Source organism: Magnolia sinica, chromosome 7 (assembly GCF_029962835.1).
Source record: "Magnolia sinica isolate HGM2019 chromosome 7, MsV1, whole genome shotgun sequence".
Taxonomy (NCBI): Eukaryota; Viridiplantae; Streptophyta; class Magnoliopsida; order Magnoliales; family Magnoliaceae; genus Magnolia; species Magnolia sinica.
This window is the reverse complement of record NC_080579.1, coordinates 65,053,860-65,074,756: the sequence shown is the minus strand read 5'-3', so window position 1 is coordinate 65,074,756 and position 20,897 is coordinate 65,053,860. Positions and strand designations below refer to the sequence as shown.

The following is a 20,897-nucleotide window of genomic DNA, read 5'->3' as shown; positions in this document are numbered from 1 at the left end:
CCACTCACCTTATTGCGCGCGATGGGGCGGCAATCTGGCTTGGAGTGTACTAGACCCCGGTGATATTCCAGATTTGAGCCGTATTGACATGTGGACTTAGATGAGGATTTGTATGCTTGACTTGCATTTCGCATTGCATGGCCTTGGTATGGCCGACATCATTCTTTGCACCGCATGGCCTTGGTACGGCTAATGGGATTCTTAGCATACATTAGCATTTTCCGCATTACTCTGATACTGCATGACTACATTATCACCTTGAGCATACACTTTCACCACCCTCTAAGCTTTCTATAAGCTTATGCACGACCGTTGCGTGCAGGTGACGTTGGATCGCAGCAGCGCTGAGGCTTGGACGCGTGGCTGATCTTCTTTTGGAGTTTTGGTCTATCTTCATTGTATTTCCCTTATGCTCATTGTACTTGGAAGGTTTTTGATTATAGTGGAAATGTGATGGAGTTTTTGGTTGTTGTTTGTGGGTTATGCCTTTGGTTATGCTTATTACGAATCAAACTGATGTTGAAAACCCTCCTTGTAGCATCCCAGGATCGGAACCTGGCGAATGGGCGCTGGGAGCCGAGAATGGGGTTCTACGGAGGCTGTCGGCGCCAGATTCGGCGATCGGGAATTTTGTGAGCCCGGTTTCCGAGTTTGGGGCGTGACAGAAGTTGGTATCAGAGCATAACTCGGGAATAACCAAAAACAACATTACATGTCTGCTATGAATGATTTAAGTCCTAAGTTCGAGTAGCCTAGCGATCTTTTATTACCGACCCTTAACGAGTGTGCCTCCGAGAGTTTTCAAGGTTGATTAGGCACCTTTGCTCTTTCCTGTAGGACATGGCGCGCAGGAGAGTGACCCGATCGACTCCCGCTCCACCACCTGCGGCTCCCGCACTACCACCTACGATCCCTGCTCCTCCACCCGAGATCCCTACTGCACTGCCTGAGGATGCCACCCATCTGCCAGGGATTCATGCTGCCCAGTCTATGGGTGCAGTTCCTCCACCAGAGACTAGTGCGGAGCCGACCGTATCTGTGAGTGCTTCCCAGTTACAGCAGATGCTGCAGGCTGTGACGGCCGCACTTCAGGGGCAGGGCAGACCCCCAGTCGTTTCTCCAGCACAGGCAGAGCAGGAGCGCTCGAGTGCCCTCCTTCGAGAGTTTCGACGCCTTGATCCTCCGCATTTCCAGGGTGAGCCAGACCCGACCGTGGCTGAGAGATGGCGCGCCGACGTAGAGAAGGTATTCGAGACGATGGGATGCGCGACCGAGCGGCGAGTCCGATTAGCCGTATTTCTTCTCCATGGTGAGGCTGAGCACTGGTGGATGTCGAGCAGCGGGCACTGATTTTGTTTGGACTTGGGAGGATTTTGTGGATCGGTTTGACCGACAGTATTTTCCCGATCACATCCGACGTCAGCGAGCGTTGGAGTTTGAGGCCTTGGTGCAGGGCGATATGACAGTGGCTCAGTATGCCGCTCGTTTTGTAGCACTGTCCCGATTTGCACCTTACTTAGTGGATGATGAGGAGCGGAGAGCCCGCCGATTCGAGGCCGGCTTGCGTTACGGTCTTCGAGGCCGTGTTATTGGGCATGAGCTCCCTACCTTCGAGGAAGTGGTGCGGAAGGCCCAGATTTTTGAGGCTGAGTGGGACAGTTCTCAGTCTGATCGCGGTCAGAGGAAGGACCGGAAGAGGCAGGCTCCTTCCAGTGATACGCAGCAGGTCGACCTCAGAGGCGCACAGTCGCCCGGCCTTTCGAGCACCAGCACCTCGGCACCACCTCCGAGACAGTTCTCGGCACTTGTTTTAGGTGCGGTGCGACAGACACCGTATGTGGGAGTGTCCTCGCCCCCAGCAAGCAGAGAGGTCCACAGCGGCCTCCACCACCGCAGCAGCGAGACCCCCAGCGAGAGGCCCCCACGGCGGCGGCAGCGGCCCCCACCACCGAGACCACCTCGGCGGCGGATCGCCTCTCGAGGCGCAGCAGAGAGGCGGTTTCGACCGCCTCAGCGACAGTAGCAGCAGTAACACACTGAGAGGGGACAGGCACCTCCCGGTTAGCTCAAGCTCGATTCTATGCGGCCCACCAGGATCAGTCCTACGGAGGAGTCGTTGAGGGTATACTTCGTATCTGCATGCATTGCACGTGTGTTGTTTGATTATGGTGCATCGCATTCTTTCGTGGCCGAGAGTTTTTGCCGATCGACTGGTTTACCGTTGGAGTCTGCTCATGAGGGGTTGACTGTATCGACTCCCTTGGGGAAGACTGCAGTGTTGGGCCGATTTTGCTTGTCTTGCCCCGTTCTGGTTGGGGATATGTTTTTGCCTGCCGACCTGTTTGCTTTGCCTATGTCCGAGTTTGATGTCATCCTGGGCATGGATTGGCTTGCCGAGTATCACGCCATATTGGATTGTTCCGCGAGGACAGTCACGTTTTGTATACCTGGCTTGCCGCAGTTCCAGTTCATTGCTGAGCCCAGAGGAGAGCCGTTGTCTTGTTTGATGTCTTGTGCCATAGAGGAGCCTTTAGCAGTGAGCGTCGACCAGTTGTCTGTGGTTTGCGATTTTCCCGATGTGTTTCAGGAGATTCCGGGATTACCGCCTCGTCGACTCACCGAGTTTCAGATTGATCTCGTGCCCGGTACTGCGCCTATTTCAAAGGCCCCATATCGTATGGCACCATTGGAGTTGCGGGAACTGCAGAAGCAGTTGGACGAGTTGCGTGAGTTAGGCTTTATTCGTCCGAGCAGTTCGCCGTGGGGAGCGCCGGTACTCTTCGTGAAGAAGAAGGATGGCTCGTTGAGGCTCTGCGTAGATTACCGCGAGCTCAATAAGGTCACGATCAAGAACAAGTATCCGCTCCCGAGGATTGATGATTTGTTCGATCAGCTGCAGGGTGCACAGTTCTTTTCGAAGATTGACTTGCGTTCCGGTTATCATCAGATTCGGGTCCGAGAGGAGGACATTCCGAAGACAGCATTCAGGACGCGTTATGGTCATTTCGAGTTTCAGGTCATGTCCTTCGGACTGACCAATGCGCCAGCAGTGTTCATGCAGTTGATGAACGAGGTCTTCCGTCCGTATCTCGATCAGTTTGTTGTAGTCTTCATCGACGACATTCTGATTTATTCGAGGACTCGTGAGGAGCATGAGCAGCATTTAGAGGTTACGTTGCAGACCCTCCGCGCACACCAGCTGTATGCGAAGCTGGAGAAGTGCGAGTTTTGGCAGGAGGAGGTGAAGTTCCTCGGTCACGTGGTGACGAGGGAGGGTGTCGCAGTAGACCCCTCGAAGGTTGAGGCAGTGCGTCAGTGGGGTCAGCCCACGACTGCGTCCGAGATCCGTAGTTTCCTTGGTTTAGCGGGCTACTATCGGCGTTTCATTGAGGGCTTCTCTCGTATTGCAGCCCCGTTGACCAGGTTGACCCGGAAGGGCGCAGAGTTTATTTGGAGTGACGCCTGCGAGCGAGCATTTATGGAGTTAAAGGACCGTCTGACGTCCGCTCCTGTCCTCACTCTTCCCTCTGGGAGTGACGGATTTATTGTATTCACCGATGCCTCGCATATTGGTTTGGGTGCTGTCCTGATGCAGCACGGTAAACCTGTAGCCTACGCGTCTCGCCAGCTCAAGATCCATGAGCTGAACTACCCCACGCATGATTTAGAGTTGGCTGCAGTTGTTTTCGCACTGAAGGTGTGGAGACACTATCTCTATGGGGTTAGGTTCGAGCTCTTTTCTGATCATAAGAGCTTGAAGTACCTCTTCTCTCAGTCTGAGTTGAATATGAGGCAGAGGCGTTGGATGGAACTCCTGAAGGACTATGATTTTGATCTTCAATACCACCCGGGCAAGGTGAACGTGGTGGCAGATGACCTCAGCCGTCAGCCACGTGGTTTGGTGGCGCATATGATGATTCAGGAGTGGCGGATGCTTGAGGATATAGCAGAGTATGACTTTGAGTTTGGTTTACAGTCTTCTATCATTCAGCCATCAAGCCTGTTGATTCAACCCTCTCTTGTCGCAAGGGTGATCGAGGCTCGGCACGATCAGTCGTTGCGGGATTACCGAGCAGAGGCGGCATCTGAGAGTAGACGGATTGGCAGATTGGTACGGATGGTGGACTTCGCTTGAGAGGCCGATTATGTGTCCGGATATTCTGAGCTACGCCGAGATCTTATGGACCGAGGCACATCGATCGCGGTTTTCTATCCATCCCGGCTCGACGAAGATGTACCGCGACATGAGGCGGCAGTGTATTTTGGGCGGGGATGAAGCGCCGGATCGCGGCTTTGTGGCCGAGTGTGACACGTGCCGGCGTGTCAAGGCCGATCATCGGAGACCCCCTGCTATTGCAGCAGTTGAGTGTCCCGATGTGGAAGTGGGAGCACGTGTCGGCGATTTCATTATGGGCTTGCGAGGACTCGGCATGGTCATACGCCATCTGGGTTGTCATTGATCGACTAACGAAGTCGGCACATTTTATTGCGATACGTGCGACTTGGCCTTTGACCGGCTTGCGAGATTATTCATCGAGGATATTGTGAGCGTTCCAGTTTCGGTCTCGATCATTTCTGACCGAGACCTGAGGTTCAAGTCTCAGTTTTGGGGGAGTTTCCAGAGAGCGATGGGGACTGATTTGTAGCTCAGCATCGCGTAACATCCACAGACCGATGGCTACACCGAGAGGGTCAACCAGATCCTTGAGGATATGCTTCGGGCCTGCGCGATTGATTTCGGGGGTAGCTGGGATGAGCATCTGCGATTGGCTGAGTTTTCATACAATAACAGCTATCAGGCGACCATCGGCATGGCTCCTTTTGAGGCGCTATATGGCAGACCATGCAGATCACCGAGTTGTTGGACCGAGGTTGGAGAGCGTCGTCTCTTAGGTCCCGAGCTTGTGCAGGAGACGTCAGAGGCTATTGATATCATCAGGCAGAGGATGCGCATAGCTCAGAGCCGGCAGAAGAGTTTTGCTGATCGTCGGCGTCGTCCCTTGGAGTTTGATGTAGGGGACCATGTGTATCTCAAGGTCTCGCCTATGAAGGGCGTGGTTCGATTTGGAGCGAAGGGCAAGCTTGCCCCGAGATTCATAGGACCTTTTGAGATCACTGGGCGCGTTGGCGCCGTGGCCTATCGGCTTGCCTTGCCATCTCAGTTGTCTGGCGTCCACAACGTTTTTCATGTCTCCATGTTGAGGAAGTGTGGGTCAGACATCGTTCCTGTTATCGATTGGCAGCCGTTAGAGGTTCGTGAGGACGCTTCCTATATTGAGCAGCCAGTCCGTATCCTTGATCGGAAGGAGCAGGTCCTCCGGACTAAGGTCATTCCGTTGGTGAAGGTTCAGTGGGGTCACCATTCTATTGAGGAGGCTTCTTGGGAGCGCGAGGCCGAGATTCGAGAGCATTATCCCCATCTTTTTGTTGATTGATTGTGTTGTATTTTGTAGGTTATCTCCTGATTTTATATAGTGATGTGATGTTTCTTCTCCCTCTTGAGTTATGCCTAGTTGCGGTGATTGTGTAAATTTCGAGGACGAAATTTCTATTAGGAGGAGAGCCGTAAGACCCGTGTCCTAATCCGTCCTGTTCCGTTAGCTTCCGCGATCCTTTCGGTCAAATTCCGCAACCTTCGCACCGTATTCGGTATTTGCGCACGATCCTAAGCCAGTCCCGCGCACCGATGTCGGCTTGGTCCGAAAGTTATATCATGGCGACCGCGCGCTGCCGCCGCGGTTCCGACGCCGTGACTTGCGCACCGAACCGATACCTGTAAGAAGATGCCGATCAGCGTTTATTCCGAAGAAACACCGCGCGTTGCGGATTTCGAGGGAATCTCTACAATTAGTCCCATCAATCAACCATTAAAGCATCCCATACCTCAAGTACAACAACCCATCACCACCTTTTACTAAAGTCCACCATTCTTTCCACCTCACCACTCCTCTTTTCCAAATTTCAACAACAACCATACCTCTTTTGCCATTTTCAACCCAAACCATCCCCCATCACTCCATCACCCTATCTCTCTCTCTCTCTCTCTCCCTTACAAGTCTCTCTCTCATTCAAACTCTCCCATAGCAAGTCCCATACGTATGGTCTTCCCATGGTGAGAAAATTTTATTTGTGAGGTCCACCTTTCCCACCCCTTCATCTCTCATCTCAACCATCCATTTCTCATCTTCCACCATCAAAGGGTAGCCCAAGGAGCTAAGGAAGCCTAGGGAGCAAGAAGATCTAGCGGTGGGTGTTTGGATAGGATAGTTTTTGATGTTTTTAAGATGGGCCAAGTGAGGCCAACCGATCAATGGTTTGGATCTCGCTTTGGACCCTATGATGTGGCCAATGGCCCACTTGGATCATCATGATCATTCCATGATGGGGCCATTCTCCATGGACCCCATCATGATGTTTACTTTCTTGCATATTTAAGGTCATCTAGACCATTTGTTTTAGTGGAGAAAGGATCTCCACCGTTGGATTTCAATTCCATGGACCCCACATGTAATGGGATCCACTTGATGTATGATTTAGTGCAAGGGAGGGCCCATAGTGCCGGGGTCCCTCCATCACACGGTCTCACTCTCTATCCCTCTCCCTTTTTATTTTATTTTTATTTTATTTTATTTTTATTTTTTATTTTGTTGTATGATGGTAAGGTTGTATGGCTACTTGAATGGACCCCACCATGTAGTAAGCATTTTATTTGAGTGGGGCCCACCTTATAAGTATAATACCCACGCCGTTCATCAGTGGTGGCCCACCTGAACAGGCCCACCTCAAATTGCAAAGACAGTCCAGCGTCCCTGGACGCTGGACGTTTAAATGGAAAACATAAATATCTTTTTTTAAAAGGCCTTGGAGTGGTCCACTCACGTAGGCCCCACCTTGATGTATATATTAAATCCATGCCGTTCATTCCTTTCCCAAGATGATTTTAGGCGTTGAGCCAGAAGGTGGGATCCATCAGACCTTCAGGCGGGCCATACCATAGCAAATGGTGGTTTTCACCATTGAAAACTTCCTTGATTGGTTGTACCTTGAAATATGTCCAATATTGGACTTGAACTGCTCGTGGTGAGCCATGGGAGAGCGCTGGATGGTGTGGATCCCCTGGATATGGACCCCACCTGCTAATTCCTTGAAAATCAAAAAAAAAATAAAAAAAAAACAAGCGCACACACGCTGCTGCCGTGTCAGAAGCGCAGCAGCGCTGCCAGCGCCCGCGACGACCGAGCAGGCCACCACGGCTGCAGCCGTGGGCCCCACCTTGATGTTTATATGTCATCTAACCCGTTCATCGGGTGGGCCACTACCTGACGTGGGCCCACCCCAAAAATCAGGTTGATCCAAGATTCAGGTGGCCCACACTGTAGGAAACAGTTGGATGGGACTTCTACCCTTGAAATTCTTTTGGGGTCCACAGAAGTTTCGGATCAGGGTGAAATTTGTTTTCACCCTTCATCTTGGCCCACGTGGCCTTATCAATGGGTTGGATGGAAAGCAAACATTATGGTGGGCCCCACATGAAGCCCACAGTGATGTAAGTGTTTATCTTCACCGTCTGCTTGGACGGTGGAGCCCAACGTGACAGTGGACGTGGAGCCCACTGTGATAATTTTGTGGGCCCACTGTGATAATTGTGTGGGCCCACTGTGCTGCGTGCGTGTGTGTATGTGTATATATATATATAGATATATGTATATATATATATATATATAGATATATATAATATTATGGTTCATGTAATATTATATGTATATTATATACTATATTATATATATATATATATATATATGTATATAAATATTGTACTTATTTATGTTGAGGCCCATGATTGAGGCCCACTTTGACATATAGGTAAGGCCCACCTCAGTTGCTTGTGGCCCATGAATGAGGCCCACTTTGATGTATAGGTAAGGTCCATGGGTCGAGGCCCATTTAACGTATTAGGAGCCCATGGGTTGAGGCCCATTTTATACACGTATGGGGCCCAACTGGCGAGGCCCATTTGATACATATAAGGCCCATAAGATTAGGCCCATTTGATGCACTCTAAGGCCCACGGGTTATAGCCATTGCAATGTACATAAGGCCCATTGGTACGGCCCATTGATATGGCCCACTTAATGAATATAAGGCCCTTGTGATTTGGCCCATTTGACGTATTTAAGGCCCAATGGGATGTACCTAAGGTCCATTGCAATGTGTGATCCCAACATGATTTATGTAATGATGTTTACGACGGGTAGTACCTTAGGAGCAATGGCGGTTTGACGTCCCCATTGCAAGTATAGTGTTGGTTAAACGTCCGCATTATGACCTTCCCTTGGGCTCATACGTGTAATGTGTAGGCCGTTTAGGCCCATCTTCATTATAAATATCATCTATCCTATATAACTTGTTTAATTCCATGATTCATGATCATATGCATCATACGTATGCTTGATATGAGAAATGACTGGTCATAGCCTATGCCTTTGGGCAGATTGTTTAGGGGCTCCCATACAGGGGGTGTTGCCCTACATGAGCGCACGATACGCGCAGGATTGCTGTATGACTGGGTAGTGTGATTCATGCATTTGCATTGTGTGATATTGTCACTGTACGCCCTAGCGACATCAGGGCCATAGCCTCCACAGACGCATCGTGGTTGGCGGGATTGGATACCGGAAATACTGTTCTACATGGGGTGCGATAGATATCCCTGGGTGAAAGTCCCTAAACCCTTATGGTACCAGGAGGTTGCTCCAACGCCTAGACCGAGTGGGTGCATGAGCGCTGAGTGCCGATTACCAGACAGTTGCGCTTTCCACTGTGTCGTGGTCGGTTGGAAGGGGGTGCGGCCTTACCCGCCCGAGAGTAGGGGGCAATGCTAGGCTGAGTCTGACCAGCTCGAGGAATGGGTCCGCTATTGACGAGCCGAGCCCGATATTGGCAGGCGGATAGTGAGGTCTTTTCCACTCACCTTATTGCGCGCGATGGGGCGGCAATCTGGCTTGGAGTGTACTAGACCCCGGTGATATTCCAGATTTGAGCCGTATTGACATGTGGACTTAGATGAGGATTTGTATGCTTGACTTGCATTTCGCATTGCATAGCCTTGGTATGGCCGACATCATTCTTTGCACCGCATGGCCTTGGTACGGCTAATGGGATTCTTAGCATACATTAGCATTTTCCGCATTACTCTGATACTGCATGACTACATTATCACCTTGAGCATACACTTTCACCACCCTCTAAGCTTTCTATAAGCTTATGCACGACCGTTGCGTGCAGGTGACGTTGGATCGCAGCAGCGCTGAGGCTTGGACGCGTGGCTGATCTTCTTTTGGAGTTTTGGTCTATCTTCATTGTATTTCCCTTATGCTCATTGTACTTGGAAGGTTTTTGATTATAGTGGAAATGTGATGGAGTTTTTGGTTGTTGTTTGTGGGTTATGCCTTTGGTTATGCTTATTACGAATCAAACTGATGTTGAAAACCCTCCTTGTAGCATCCCAGGATCGGAACCTGGCGAATGGGCGCTGGGAGCCGAGAATGGGGTTCTACGGAGGCTGTCGGCGCCAGATTCGGCGATCGGGAATTTTGTGAGCCCGGTTTCCGAGTTTGGGGCGTGACAATCGATCCGTTTATGTCTCACAAACGAGCTTCTCTCCAACGTCGTGAGGGAGAAAACTGCGGCTAAGTTATGGGCGAAGTTAAAGGATGTCTATGAGAAAAAATTCTTGAAAAATCGCCTACACTTGAAGTGGTAGTGGTATAACTTTAAGATGGCAGAGGGTGGAGATCTGGAGGCTCACATCAGCAACTTTAATAAATTAGTTTACAAATTACTAGATATGGAGAAAGTGATGAAAGATGAAGAACAAGCATGTATGTTGCTGAATTCTCTTCTGGCATCGTATGAGTCATTCAAAGACACTATGTGCAGCATGAATAAAACCTTGAGTGTCGACACTTTTATCTCAACCCTTCAAGGGAAGGCTATGAGAAAGCTAAACAGCGACATGGGGATATCTTCTGATGCACTGTTTACAAGAGGTAGGAATTTTGAACAAGGTACGGGTTCTTCAGAATCTAGATCCAAATCTAAGGGTAAGGGCAAAGGAAAGGTAAATTGCTGGAATTATAGGAATGAAGGACATGTGAAGAAGAATTGTGAAAATTCTAAATCGAAGAGAGAAGATTCTGAGGCTTCGTACAGGGAGGCCAATGCTGCCACGTTAGATGGATCAAGTGGATGTGATGATAATGTTTTGTCTGTGTCTACTATCAGGCGGCCATACGATGATGGCAAGGATGAGTAGATGCTAGACACAGTGGTAACTTTTCACATGACTCCTCATCGGACTTGGTTCGCCAGCTACAGGGAGTGCGATGGTGGACAGGTGTTTATGGGCAATGGCTTTGCCTGTAATGTTGTGGCTGTTAGTACGGTACGCATCAGGATGTTTGATGGGGTGAAGCGTACCTTGACTAATGTCAGGCATGTTCATGATTTGAAGTAGAATCTAATTTCTCTTGGTGTACTGAGGCAAAAGAATACAAGTACACAGGTATTGATAGTGCTCTTAAGGTATCTAAGGGGCATGGGTAATCATGAAAGCGCAACGACTTGGTAACTTGTACAGGTTGATCGACAGTACTCTAAAAGGTGGAGCTGCAGTAGATGTAGTGGATTCTACCTCTACACATGTGTGGCATGTTGGGTATGGCTACATGAGCGGGCAGGGCAGGAAGGCTGAGACGCACAGACAGGGATACAGAGCAGATGGACCAACCACCTGTGAGAAGAATCACACAACATGATCACAGGATATAGGCGTGGTACATGGATGACTCTAATATCACAGGGGATTCATCTTCTATTCTGATGGCTCTAGGTGAGCCTGGTGCTGAGAAGTGGAAGGTGACTATGGGCGATGTGATGGATTCATTGTACCCGACCGACATATAAGAGCTGGTGGAGCTTCCAGTGGGTCCGAAAGCGGTTGGATACTGGTGGATCTTCAGGAAGATACAGCATAGATACAGGGCGAGGTTCGTAGCGAAGGGTTATGCTCAGAGAGAAGGGATCGGCTTCTCAGAGATATTTACGCCGACGGTATAACAAGTGTCTATTAGATCCGTGATTGGCGCTGGTTGGCCAATGTGATCTTTAGCTGGAAGGATGGATGTGGAGTATGCACTTTTGCAAGGGAAAGTGAAGAGCAAATCTACATGAAGTAACCCGAGTAGTTCAAAGTTAAAGGAGCTGAGAAAAGACTTTGCTCGAGGTCATGGTTCAACCTGTCACCTAGGCAGTGGTTTGATTCCTTCATGGTGAGTCAGGAATTGATGACATGTAGATTGCCACTTATAACATGTCTGAAATTATTATACTGTAGACTCAGTTAAGTGGGACATTCAAGATGAAGGATCAGGGGGCTGCAAAGATGGTTCTCGGCGTTGAAACTAAAAGACAAGTGGGCTTTGGTAAACATAGGAGGAATACCTTGTGTGTAGGTATTGATCAAGGATGTGATGGGCCAGAAAAAGCCAAAGAGCATTCCCTACGCATCTCTCCTCAAGTTTTCCTCAGAACATGTCCCAAAATAGATAAGGAAAAGAAGGATATCTCATGAGCCTTATTCGAATGCAGTTGTTAGTGTATGTCATGGTTTAGATTAGACCGGTTATTTCACAGGCTATCAGTGTTGTGAGCAAATACCCCAGCAAGCAATATTGGGTTGCGGTGAGATGGTAAGAAGACTACATATTTTCTTTTAGGAAGACAGGAGCAAAGGTGGTTGGGCATGTGGATTTAGATCTAGCAGACATGATCAATAAGAATGTTCCTGTAGAGAAGTTCAAGTTCTGTATAGCTTCTCTGGGCTTGGCGATGGTATAAAAGAAGGGCGAAGTGTGCACGAGAAGTGTTGATGAATCTATGATGAGATGTAGAGACAAGAGAAGGGGACAAGAAGCTACACAGATGAAGATTGAAGACATGGTGGAGATTGTTATGGACAGATGTCTTAAATCTGTTTGTTGGTTTGTCGATGACATCGATCAGGCATCGATGACATCGAAGCCAGTCGTCGATGACATCGAAGGTTGCTCGATACCATTGATAATTTTTAAAATTTTTCACCCTGGTCGTTGGATAGTTTTGGTCCGTTTTCGATGACATCAATGGACCTTTGATGACATCGAAGATTTTACGTAGATTTTCTGCGGAAACGCAAATTTTACGATTTTTATTTTCTATTCCGATTCTACTTCTTTCTAAACTTATATAAAGGGGTGTATGCAGGATTGGGATGTATTCTAAGGCTTTCTAAAGGAGTTTCAAGGGTTCCTAAAAGGATTTTAAGGTTTCTAAAGGGTGCAGCAAGGGTGAGATTCGAGGTTGTTCGAATTGGGTAAGTCCTCTCTCTTTGTAATTTCTATTTTCATCGTAGAGATTTGTCGCTTTGTGCCGTGATTTTTTCCCACAAAGGTTTTTCATGTTAAATCTGTGTTCTCTTGTGTGTTCTTGGTGTCATTGGATTGCTATCCTAGATCTAGATCTGTGTGATTATGCAGTCCGATCCCCAACAAATATCACTGTAGACAAATCAAAGCTTCTTTAGAAAATTAATCTTGGTGTCAAATCCTTCATGTGGTTGAACAGATTTCTCGGTAAAGACGCTTGCCTCCATCTTATCATGTTATATTTTTTAATCCTTTTGTGTTTAATGCGCTTTATGTTTGATGCTTGGAGTGTAACCTTGTACTGAACCTGCTTTGGTTGACTTGTATTAAAATAATGTATCCCCTTTATTTGTAGTGATAATTTATTTTTTACTTTACTAGCTTGTGGTTTTTACCATCTGCAATTTAAATGGGATTCACAATGTAGAAAGCGAAAAGAATCATGATGCCTACTTATCACACGCACTTTTTGATGCACACCTTACTCCTCTGGGCTGGGACCAGGTAATAAATACCATGTGGCGTTTACAGTCTCCTGCAACCTGCAAACTTCTACTCACTACACCAAATTCATGTCTACATAAATATGTAAAATTATATAAATAGAGCCAAATGTAAGAATAAAAGATTAAAAAAAAGGCTTGCAAGTTCTCTGAGCACCATTTCGGTGCCTGTCTGCACAACAAAACCTTTAAGATGGATTTACCTTGTCAAAGGTTTTCAAGTTTTCTGAGCACCACGTCAGTGCATGTTTGCACAACAAAACCTTTAGGAAATGGATTTCCTTGTTACATAACTTTAAAATTGTCAATCAACTCTTTCCTTAATGGTAATACTGAGCTGCTGACATCAGTCATAAGTCCCATAATATAAAAGCTGCTGATTTCATGCTTTCGTCTTATAATATGGCTCTTTTTTTTAATTGTTATTAATTACTTTTTGCGGGCAACCTATGATTATGACAGAGAATGTGGTATCAGAAACAACAATTTCTACTATGCTAAAAAATCAGTCAAAGTCTTCACCATCTTGTGGAGTTTCTGGTAAACCAGACGGCCGTCTTTTAAATTACTCCATAAAAGAAAACATGGTTCTTAATTAACTAGTTTTTTATCCAAGGATATGGCTAGTTCTATTGTATGAGATTGGGAACCTACAACTGAATGAATGGCACCATTCCAGTCTAATGTCCAACATGCTGCAAACATCAAATTTTTTTTGTTATGATGTCAATTTATTGTTTGCCAATGTGGATTTTGACATGTGCACCCGACATGACAATTTTTAGATGTATGGAGTGTTGTTCAAGCACAAGCTTTATATTGGGTCATTGCTTCATTCTATTGATCTTTAACATTCAGTCCACATGTTTCTTCTTCATTATGTTTTACACAGCTGGGATTACTTTGTCATAATTCATGATGTTGTTGGTTTTCATTTGTTGCAGGTCATGTGTCCTACATGCCTTTGCATGGGGATGGCAATGGCAAGCGAACATGATCCTTGAATTGACCCCTTCGATTAGAGGTGCATTGCATTATTGTGTCTCTTGTCATCAGCTGAAAAATGAAAATGTCCTGTTAGTTGCATCTTCAAGCTGGCTATAAGCGTTCCTGTACATAACTTATGGTGTACCTGAAAGAGTCATGTATTTGCATCTCTAGCATGCACTGATTAATTTTACTTAGATGTCCAAATCTTATGCTTACAATGCTTAGAAGATTGCTGATAGAAACATCGTACCTGCCCCGGTATGCATAAATCCTTTTGTATTATGAGAATAATACTTTTCAGCAACTGCGATTTTGTATTTTATCTAATGATCTTTCAACTACTATAGGCTGATGGCACAAGCTTGCATGAATCTCCTGTCTATTTGGCTACTATTCTTGAGTACTTGGAAACTAAGGTTTTGGAGCTGGCTGGGAATGCTGCTAGAGACAATAAGAAGTCCCGCATCATTCCAAGGCATGTTCTTTTGGCTGTCAAAAATGATGTGGAGCTTGGGAAATTGCTAGCTGGTGTGACAATTTCAAGTGGTGGTGTTTTGCCAAACATAAACTCTATTCTCTTGCCTAAGAAGTCTGAGGAAGCTTCAAAATCTCCAAAAAAGGATTGATTGGGTTGGGATGAATGCTTGGGCCCCACTTTATAATTCTTATTTAATGGATTTTTTGAAAATTTCTTCAAATTTGTAATTTTGGTTTTGGTGTTGGGATGGTCTTTGTTGCTTTCTTTTCTTTTTCTATATTTTGTAAATAGAGTAATCCTACTGTTGAGGTTTAGATGTATGTGCTTCAACAAAAGGATGCAATAGATGTTATCATTGGATCTCCATCAATGAAATTTCTCTAGGTTTTAAAAATAAAAAATAAAAAAAGCAGGGTTTAAAATTGCTAAAATTCTGTTCTTAAAATGTGACCGTTGGCAACGGAATGGTTTAAAACCATTCCGAAAATACCGTCCCTAAAATTTAAAATGGTACCCAAAACGGTTCTGAACCATTCCTGCTTTTCTGCAATGCCTCATTTAGGAATGGTTTTAAACCGTTCCTGAATGACAATTTTGGTGTGGTGAACTAGAATTAGAATCCTATCATATCTAGTGGGAAGAAGAGAGTCAAATCTCTAAACTTCTCATTGATCTAGTCTTAATGGAGGAGAATTGTGGTGAATTGGAAGGGATTCCATCACCCAACCATGCCCATGGGATGATGGCAAACAACAGGATTTACCAAATCCACAATCTCAAATAGTAAAGAAGATATTTAAAGCTATTGCAGATCTATTGTAATTCGAGTCACAACAAACCATTAAAAACTAAAAATATTCCTTAGAATCAACCAGAATTCAATGAAGTTTAAACATGAACATGAATCAAAGCAAAGTAAACATCTCAATCATGCTATAAGCTTTACCTCTTAGCCCTAGCTAAGAGGTTTAGCCAAGCATAAACATGATTGAACTAAAGTCTCTCAAACAAAGCATAAAACAAACTAAAGAACGAAGAAAAAACCTATTGGACGGCGACTCCGCCCTTTTGCTTCACTCCTTGAACCCTAAAAGATACCTAGGAACGTCCTTGGGACTCCTATTTATAGTTGTGCATCCCTCTCTTATGCACCAACTTGAAATTTCTTCAAAATACCTCAAATTACGCTATCCGCGTTGGCCCTGTACAACAACTCCGTGCGATTTTGGTGGCACCGAAGTTGGTTCGGTGGCACCGAAATCGTATCTGTCACGCCCCAAACCCAGAAATCGGATTCGCAGGAATCCCGATTACTGAATCCGGTGCCGACAGCCTCCGTAGTACCCCATTCTCGAGTCCTAGCGTCCATATGCCAGATTCCGATCCTGGGATCCTACAAGGAGGATTTTTTTTTTGTATATACATTTAACTCATAATAAGCATAACTACAAGATTACCCAATTGACAAAGGCAACATCATCATCACATATCCACTAATATAATCATTTGAGTACAATGCTGAAAGGGAAAATACATATATCGAAATCAAAGCTCCAGAATACAACTGCACGCTCCAAGCTCAACGCTGCTGCAACCTAATAACACCTGCACGCATCTATCGTGCATAAGCTTATAGAAAGCTTAGGAGGTGGTGTAAGTGTGTGCACAAGGTAAGTGCCAAGTATTCAATACAATGTCATTATCATAAAAACTGGAAGTACTGGTAATCCATAAATCGTACAATATCGGAATAAGCAAAGATACTAGCAAGATCATGAATTATCTGAGTAAGCAGAAATATTGAGAGAAGGAATTATCAGAGTAAACAGAAATACTCACAAGATCATAGATCATACGATAACAGAGTAAGCGGAAATACGAGCAAGTCCATGAGCCAATCAATATCAGAATACGCAATATATAACAGCTACGCAAACGAGGAGTCATAAAGAGCCAAATATCAAATGCCGAGAATGCAATGGGGTATATAATTCCTTATTTGTTCACAAATACGTCATCCATATCTAGACCATATAAATGCAGAAGCACAGTAACCCAAGATGTCGTATGTCGCGGATGTAATGCAATATGCGGTGCGAATGGAATGACCATGCTGGAGTGTGAAGTCGGGATGGTAGTGCGTAGTATCACAGGCTATGGGGTCTATCACAAGGGACTTCTATCCAAACCAGTCCCATACCTAAATTTGGATAGTCAGATTCAATGTGGTAAACTCCTGATCTCAGGTTAGTCGCGCGCCCCAACCGAAATCTTGGTCATTGCGAAGGCACACGTAACAACTAGTTGCATACCACCAACCCGAGTAGATAGTGAATGAATGAATGCATGAATGAGTATGCAACTCCTGCTCACTAAATCCACATATCAATACAGTTCATCTCTGGGATCATCACCGGGGTTTAGTACACTCCAAATGGCACTGCCGCTCTCCCAGCCGCACAGCCCAAGTGAGCATAAGAAACCTCACTATCCGCCTTGCCAATAGTCTGCCAATACCTATCCGGCACGTCGATAGCGGACCCATTCACGAGCTGGTCAAACTCAGCCTAGTATTGCCCCCTACCCTCGGGCGAGTAAGGCCACACCCCCTCCCAACCGACCACGACACAGTGGGAGACGCGGCCTCCTGGTATTTGGCACTCTGGCGCTCATGTATCCACTCGGTCTCGACGTTGGGGCGTCTCCTGGCCACGGAGGTTTAGGGATTTTCACCCAAGGACATCTATGGCGCCCGTATGCTAGAACCAAACATTTCCGGTGTCCTATTTGGCCATCCACGATATGCCTGTGGAGGCTACGACCCTGATGTCGCTAGGGCGTATAGTAATCATAATGCGAGATGCATGAGTCATACAATCCAGTCATGCATCAGTCCTGCACATACCGTGTGCTCATGTGAGATAACCTCCACCTACCAGGGAGTCTCATAACAACATGCTCAATGACATATGCAATGATCAACCACCTCTCATAACAAACATGCAGATGATGCGTATGGGCATGTATCATGATGCTATGCTGTCACATACTCATAACTGGTATCCACAACCAGCATCGATAATCGACCTCGACCATGTGGACACTTAACCAACATTGCCCCCAAGGAATGGCCTACATAGAGTCAAACATATAATGGGCCCACGGCCTCACACAAGGGCCTAATATACAACACAATGAGTCTTACTCAAAGGCCACATATACACAATAGGTGGACCCTGCTCATGGGTCTAATACATATCACAATGGGCCTTGCCCATGGGCCATGAATACATCACAATGGGCCTTGCCCATAGGCCTCAAACACAGGACATGTGGGCCCTACACATGGGTCTTGAATTCATTAAATGGACCATGCATCATAGGCTTAATACATATCACAATGGCCCTCAACTACGGGTCACATATACATCATGCAGGTCTCGACAATCGGCCATGGCAATCGAATTCGATACTCAGAATCGGCCTTGACAATCGGAACCGGCCAATACAATCGACCTCGACAAATCAACACCGATAATCTACATCGATAATTAGCACCAACAATCAGCTTCGATAATCAACACCGACGACCGGTCACATAGACAAGACTGGGTCCATAGATGAACATCTGATCAATCATAATATAAAGATCAGCCCTCGACCATGGTTTTATCAAATCTGGTAGCATGGAGCCATCCGTCCATGGTAAATGGGGCCCACTTATTTGGGTTAACCCACTAAGAGAATGATGAGAATGGGCCTGATAAGGCTTAAGGAAGGGTCACAATGTGGACATCCAACCATCACTGCCTAGCAATGTGGACATTTAACCAACATTGCTCCCAAGGAGTGGTCCACATAGAGTCAAACATAAGATGGGCCCAAATATCCAACAAGTGGGCCTAAAATAGTCATCACAGTGGGCCTTACACATACAGCACGTGGACCTACACATCACGGTGGGTCGATACATTGGGCCGCACGCCACACCAATGGGCCTCAATTCAACAAGTGGGCCGCATCAATGAGCCAGAAATACATCTCGATGGGCCTCATCACAAGAGTAGGAATATTTCACAATGGCCTCACTAAATGGGTCGGAAACACATCTCAATGGGCCACGACGTATGGGCCGAGTATATATCACAATGGGCCACGACCCATGGGCCGCAACCCGTGGGCCTCAAATACAAGTGGGCCACATTAATGGGGCCCATATATAAACCTCAGGTGGGCCCTGCTCATGGGCTTCAAATACATAATATGTGGGCCCTACCCATGGGTCTTATACGCTTCAAATGGGTCACGCGTCATGGGCCCAATACATGTCACAATAGGCCTTGCATCAATGGGCCGCACTAATGGGCCTCGTACACATCAAGTGGGTTGTATCAAATAGGCAGCACTAATGGGCCTCGACCCTTGAGCCCTGATATATATCATAATGGGGTGCCTACCCTGGATGGCGTGGATAAAAATACATCAAAGTGGGCTTGACAAATGGGCCACAACATACATCAAAGTAGGCCTCATAACATGGTCATACATACATCAAATGGGCCACACCAATGGGCCCCATATATATCAAATGGGCCACACTCAAATATAAGTGGTGATAATGATTTTCACTACTAAAATTTTCAAGGCCCGCCATAACATTTATTTCCCATCTAATCTAATCATAAGGTCTCAAGATTTCAAAGATAGCCGTTCAATCCTCACCGTGCACTATGGTCCACTTGATAAATAAATCTGTATTATTTTCATCCTAAACCTTAAAATCATTTTTCCAAAAATGGTTGGACGGTTGGATGAAACACATGCATCGTGGTGCGTCCCATTGGGATGGAAGGCATAGATAAGTCACATATCCCGCTATGGAGGTCCACAATTGTGGACACAACACATACATAAATGGGTCTTAAGTAAGACCCACCAAAATGTTTATTTTTCTACCCAACTTAGGGCCCAACATACTGTCCATCCAAACTAGGGCCAACATGATGTTTATTTTCCATCCAAACTGGTCATAGGGTCACATGGGCCTAGGGCCCACAGTAATATTTATTTGCAATCCAACCTAGGCCACTGTAATATTTATTTGCATTCAACCTGGGCCACTGTAATATTTATTTGCATCCAACCTGTTAATAAGGTCATATAGACCTGGGGCCCACTACAATATTTATTTATTTATTTATTATTATTATTATTATTATTATTTTAACCTGTTGATAGGGTCACACGACATTGGACCCACTACAACATTTACTTGCATCCAATCTGTTGATAAAGTCACATGGGCCAAGGGCCCACCGCAATGTTTACTTGCCATACAACCTCTTTATAAAGTCACGTGGACTAAGCCACTGTAATATTTATTTGTCCACCAAACTTTTGGTACGATTATGTGATCTTGGGGTCCACCATGATGTAGTTCACAAATCCAACCCATTCATTGTGTGTGTCCCACCAATTTAAGGGTCCAAACAGAGTTTCAGGTGGATCCAAGCTGCATGTGGACCCCAACAGTTGATTCCATGTGGCTTGACATACCACCGCATGAAAGATGATGGTGTGGGCCATACGAGAACGTTTTATAACTGATTTTTAGAACCAACGTATCAAATAAAGGGACCTATCAAATGAATGGCGTGGATGTAGAACATACATCATGGTAGGGTCCACCATTGGGGCCAATGGGATCCTCCCTACTTAACGTTGGACGTCCAGAGAGTCTGGACGTCAATGTACATGCATGCATATATATTTATATTTTTTTTTAATCCTAGGTGGGACCCACATTAACCAGATCTACTCCGTCCATTATATTTGTCCCATAAAGTTAGGGGTCCAAACCAAGTTTCAATCACATCCAAAACTCAAGGAGGCCCCACCAGATGATTTTATATTTTTAGGCATGTTATCACATGATTTTAGATGGTATGGCCCACCTGAGTTCCGTATACAGCTAATTTTTGGGATGGACGGCTGGTCCATGGGGACCCATCAAATGCACGGTTTCGATGTTCAAAATGCATCACGTGGGGCCCACGGCTGGAGCCGTGAGGTCCAGCCAAGCCGTCCGCCCGCCCATGCAGCAGCAGCGTTGCTGCCTTATGATTCTGTGTTTTTTTTTTTTTTTTCTCTAAATCCAATTTTTTTAGGGAATTTCTTAGGTGGGGCCCTCATCAGGAAAATCTATCCTGACCATTGCATCTCACGGCTCAATATTGACCAAACAAGACCAATATTGAGTATTTTTCAGCATGTAGAATCGTTGGGTGAGTTTTCAACGGTAAAAATTTACATTTCCTACGGTATGGCCCGCTTGATTGTCAGATTAGCCTCATCTTTTGGCTCAATGCCTAAAATGAGATGAGAAGTGAAATGGGCGGCGTGGATTTTATACATACATCAAGGTGGGGCCTGCATGAGCAGCCCACCTCCAAATACTATTCT

The 20,897-nt window shown here is 46.0% G+C and overlaps 1 long non-coding RNA gene across 2 annotated transcripts; it reads left to right on the top strand.

Annotated features, from left to right (window-relative positions):
* The first annotated feature begins 12,601 nt into the window (after nucleotides 1-12,601).
* Nucleotides 12,602-14,810, top strand: LOC131252109 (uncharacterized). Of its 2 annotated transcripts, XR_009174189.1 has the most exons (3): nucleotides 12,602-12,671; nucleotides 13,912-14,215; nucleotides 14,305-14,810. It is a non-coding gene; the product is annotated as an uncharacterized LOC131252109 (long non-coding RNA). The 2 variants fall into 2 exon arrangements; XR_009174190.1 differs by having other exon boundaries at nucleotides 13,912-14,810.
* Nucleotides 14,811-20,897: the final 6,087 nt, after the last annotated feature.